The following is a 5,106-nucleotide window of genomic DNA, read 5'->3' as shown; positions in this document are numbered from 1 at the left end:
TACAAAACCACCAGTACAGCGCGACGCTTTGCCGGAGATGGTTGTGCGCGTTTCGTTCTAAGTCCCGCGCGCAGTGTTTGAGCGTTGATGCGCATTTCGTTATAAGTCTCGTGCGCCGGTGTGTTTTGATAAAGTGTGAAGTAAAAAAACAGTGTACAGACGCATATGCAGTGCGGGCATCGACAGGTAAGGATCCATTTATTCACAGATATGTGTTTGCTGGATGGAGGTCGTACTTAGCAGGACGACGACATGATGTGTGTTTTTGTCAGGTTCTAAATGTGTCGAAAAGTTTACATTAAGTTTCAATAAAGTGTTTAATGTAACCAAAAATGACCGTGTTTGTGTTTGCTTTTAGAATAAGTGCGCATTTGCGATCGTGTCTATTCATAAAAGAAAACGAGAAACGAAAGAAACAACTATCTTTACATGTGTTCGTAGCATGGCTCGAAAGAACACAAACACATTGAGAACTGCAGAGCGCACCGTGCGTTGCGGGTGGGGTGGGGGAGGGCTCGCGTGAGTGGGTAACTCATTGGTCGAAGGGACACTGTATTTCGACAGCGTCACTCAAATCACTAAAAAAATACACTCATTTTGCCGGACGGGGTCCCTCTCAACAATCTCAGAGAGAATCTGTATGGAAACCGTTCGCCTTGTTCTCGCCTTGATCTGGCCTTGATGGTATGGCTGTCACTCAGAGAACAAGGCGAAAAGAGCAACGATCCGTGACGTCACGCGCATTGCTTTACAGCGGCTCTGCGGTACGTTTCGGTCTGCTTCAATCCCCAAATCCCTGCATTATAAACCTCCCATATGGATACTGTCAAAATGAATACTCCAAAGAAATTCGTGTGTGTACATTTTATTGAAAAGATATTGTGCGTTGGCGTCATATCGTTGCATCATAAATCGGCTGTTTAATCATCATTGTTAGAACCCGGCATATTTGCTCTGCAACAACCTGTAAGTATAATCCAAACTATTTATAAGTAAAGCTTTACATTAACGATAAAAGTGACATACTTAATTACAATTTTAGGCTTAAATGGATCGTCAAAGCACCGCCGAATCCGTTGTCTCCTGTTGCGCGGCTGGTGGGGGACAATGCAATTGCGCAGCGATAGCCCTGGAAAACAGCAAGGATCTACATACATTAAAGAACATAATTACTGACGTCATTATACAAAATGAGACGATAATCAAGTGGCAACAACAAAACCAACCAAATGTACCTCAGCAAGAAACACCCGAACAACAACAAGTAGCGGAAGCCGACGAGGAAATTATCCCCTTGATAGATACTAAGAACGAGTTGGATGATCTGCAGCAGAATTTAGCTATGGAGGATTATTTTAATGATATAAGGCTAAAGCTGGAGGCTAAAATAAAGGCCACAGTAACAAAGGCACGACTTCATGAGGCCTTATATCTGATCTTCAATAGGTTGTTTCTAGTAGAATGTAGTTGGAGTGGAAGAGGAGGCAAAATAGCTTTTCGGAAGTACGATCAGGTGTTGCGGCTATTTGGTCGCATAGGTGATGTCGGTGAAAAAAACGTTGAGAAAGCATTCCTTGATAAATTTATTCAAGGAAAACTTCAGAATGCAAAAAACAGTTCAACTATATCTGGTGTGATTAAAAGCGTGACTCGTGGTTCATTCACACGGAAGACCAAAGGACGGCGTAACAAAAAAAATATAAATTTAGTTTAGTTCAGACAAGTTTGTTTTTTATATCACCACACAGTGATTGGCTGTGACGTTATGAACTATGAATTAATATGAATAAACCAATGAATTACTTTATGCAACACATCTCGTATTAAGTGGTTTAGGAAAGGTACTTGAAAGAAATGATAATTACTGACTCAGAGTTATGCGTTTGTATCACATGTATCAAGTGCCACTTCAAGCTGCATATCTTAAAAGAAATGATCTGGCAGGTGTATTGTTATAGTATAACCCAACTGCTGAAGAAATAATGTCTTTTTTAAGCAATTCGCAATGCGCTACACGACGGATGTGATAATTGACTAAAACCGGTTATAATTTTCCTATTTCCAACTCACTTTGATTGATTGATTGATAACTCGCTTATGCACAGTTGCTCATCAAACTGAAATTGTAAACGTGCAAAGATACTGCTTCTAAAGCATTTTAAAACACGTTTTACTTCAAGGCACCTATCGTGACGGTCAAACGTGTTACTGTGCATCAAATACGCCACATACACAATGCAATCGCGAGCACTATTCAAATAGGCCGAAGCATATTGTTGGGAACACTACGTTGAGAAGTTGCTTTAAGGGATGATTGACCGTATGTATGGAAAATTATTTCCGTCCTTAAAGCTCTGTTTGGTTATCCACTATAAGTAGAGAAAACATATTTTAGTTAAGAGATAAAAAAAGCTGTCACACTTATGCAACATAATCGATTTGCAAATCAAGATGCCCGGTTCTTGATTCATACGTGTGTTTCTTAACGCGACATAATTTTGTTTCAGTATTGTTTTACACGCCCTAAAACGAATAACAATACATCCCAAAACAAAAAAAGATAAAAACTAAGTGTAGCCTTACCATAAACATATATCGTATATATCGTAGTTCCCAAACGAGGATATCGAATGGCACAGGTTAATGCTCTGCACAAGGACGTGTCAGAATTGCATTGTTGTAAGGGTATTACCATACATTTAACAATTTACAGATAACTATTATAGAACATAAATGATAACATGTACATTTGTCACATACTTAGCTGCTTACTTGTGTATCGAGCGCTAACTGATTTCGAGATCTATAAGAGTTCCATGAACCACTTTCAATCCAGATCCGTCGTTTGCCCCTGAATTGGTTAGGTGTAATGGGGACATATGTCCACAGGTAGATCGACCATTGTTTTTTACACAAATCAAACTATACAGGACTCATAAAACCTTAAAGTATATTAAAAATATTTACATAAACAATTCTGTGCTTGGAATAAAGGTCCCCAAAGTGTACTTACCCAAAGGTGCATGCTAGCAAAGCCGTTCGTCGTGGTCGTCCTGCTGCACATGACAAAAAGGCTTTTTATGCGCATTTTTGTTCAAATCGGTGCTTGTACTCGACTCGAGGCAATAGTGTGCTGTTTTGATGTTTTTTTTTATAATTCAATTAACTAGTACGTTTATGGCCAAATACTCCAATATCATAAAATATTCCGGTGCTGGTCCATTTGGCAACCGTTTCACAGCTTCAGAGGAACACGCATCATAAGATGGATAGTAAGATGCGGATTGTGCACAAACGCATGCCGAATGTTGCCGAGGAACACGTTGCTGATGATACTGCTGAACATTATGTAACTGCTATACCATCAACGTAATGCCACCGTCATTCACGTTCTACTTTAATTCGTTGGCCGCTTGGCGCAGCAATATGAAGCCTTGCGCGGTCCATTTCGTGCTGGGTCCAGCTAGTTGATAGTTGGCCCAAGCACGGTTATCCTTCAGAGCAGGTAAGCAGCGGGAAAAGACCGCTCACCAATTCGCAACACCACAACGGCATGGCGCTGGGCGGCAATCCCCGACAACTTGCCCGTACCCTTCTGGCTATGTCACTAATTAGCACCAGCAACTATCCCTCATCGTCGCGGTCCTCGATCTGGAACGAATCTAGCACGTCCTTGTTCCACTCGTCGAACTTCTATGCCATCTCCTTCTGTGTCTTGCCGAACGCCAGCATCAGGTGGCGCACTTCGCTGATCAGTTGCATGTTGTCTATCGTACTCTATACCGTTGTGTACCATTTTCACAAACCGCCGGGGACAGGCACCGCCTATGCCGATTCGTTCACGATACGGATCACCGTTAGATTTAGCGCATACAGCCTACCGGGAGAAAGGTCACATACATTACAAACCATTCAAATAAAACACAACAAGTTCAACCCACCAGGAACATATTCTTCATCCGCGGAAAAAGCGTCGGGGTGTGAGAAGGGTGGTAGCGAGCCCCTTCTTCTGCACCCCTTCACAGCTGCAAAGGGTATCGACTATTGACTATCCCCGCCAGGAACGGTTATATTGCACAAATCACACCCTAAAATGGAACAATGATCGTAATTACACATAAACATACCTTACCTAGCGGCGGCGTCGTGCGTGAAGGTTAGAAATTTCATTCGGCTTTATTCCATGCTCCAAGCATTGTTTTTTCGCTTCCACCACAACTAAATCATGCTTCCGTGGTTGATTTTATGTTTATTCTACAAAACAAAACGTTTTAATGATAAATATTATAAAATTTGCATAAAATACTTACAAAATCACCGCACACGCAAACACTTGCTGTTTACATTTTGGCGTCACTCTCATTTGACATGTCAAAAATTTGCAAGCCCCAAAGCGAGGATCAAAAAGGAAGATGGGAGGGGAGAGAAGGTGATGAGATCGAAGCGGTACGAAATGGCCGTTGCAAAAACCGCATGCTCAGAACGCTAAGTCCCAGAAGAGGGTGATCGAGCTACGAATGTGACAGAGAGGGCATGAGAAAATGAGAGAATTTGAGTGCCATTGTCGGGAGGGGTGTCTCTTCGACGAATGAGTTACCCACTCACGCGAGCCCTCCCCCACCCCATATTGCTGCGCCAAGCGGCCAACGAATTAAAGTAGAACGTGAACGACGGTGGCATTACGTTGATGGTATAGCAGTTACATAATGTTCAGCAGTATCATCAGCAACGTGTTCCTCGGCAATATTCGGCATGCGTTTGTGCACAATCCGCATCTTACTATCCATCTTATGATGCGTGTTCCTCTGAAGCTGTGAAACGGTTGCCAAATGGACCAGCACCGGAATATTTTATGATATTGGAGTATTTGGCCATAAACGTACTAGTTAATTGAATTATAAAAAAAAACATCAAAACAGCACACTATTGCCTCGAGTCGAGTACAAGCACCGATTTGAACAAAAATGCGCATAAAAAGCCTTATTGTCATGTGCAGCAGGACGACCACGACGAACGGCTTTGCTAGCATGCACCTTTGGGTAAGTACACTTTGGGGACCTTTATTCCAAGCACAGAATTGTTTATGTAAATATTTTTAATATACTT

General features: G+C 41.9%; 1 long non-coding RNA gene across 1 annotated transcript; it reads right to left on the bottom strand.

Moving 5' to 3' along the window:
• Positions 1–3,653: 3,653 nt before the first annotated feature.
• Positions 3,654–4,568, bottom strand: LOC133391931 (uncharacterized). Its single transcript, XR_009765358.1, has 3 exons — positions 4,311–4,568; positions 3,942–4,254; positions 3,654–3,877 (listed from the first exon to the last, which is right to left on the bottom strand). It is a non-coding gene; the product is annotated as an uncharacterized LOC133391931 (long non-coding RNA).
• Positions 4,569–5,106: the final 538 nt, after the last annotated feature.

Source organism: Anopheles gambiae, chromosome 2 (genome assembly GCF_943734735.2).
Source record: "Anopheles gambiae chromosome 2, idAnoGambNW_F1_1, whole genome shotgun sequence".
NCBI classification, from domain to species: domain Eukaryota; kingdom Metazoa; phylum Arthropoda; class Insecta; order Diptera; family Culicidae; genus Anopheles; species Anopheles gambiae.
The sequence above is the reverse complement of the archived record's forward strand: the minus strand, read 5'-3'. Positions and strand labels throughout refer to the sequence as shown.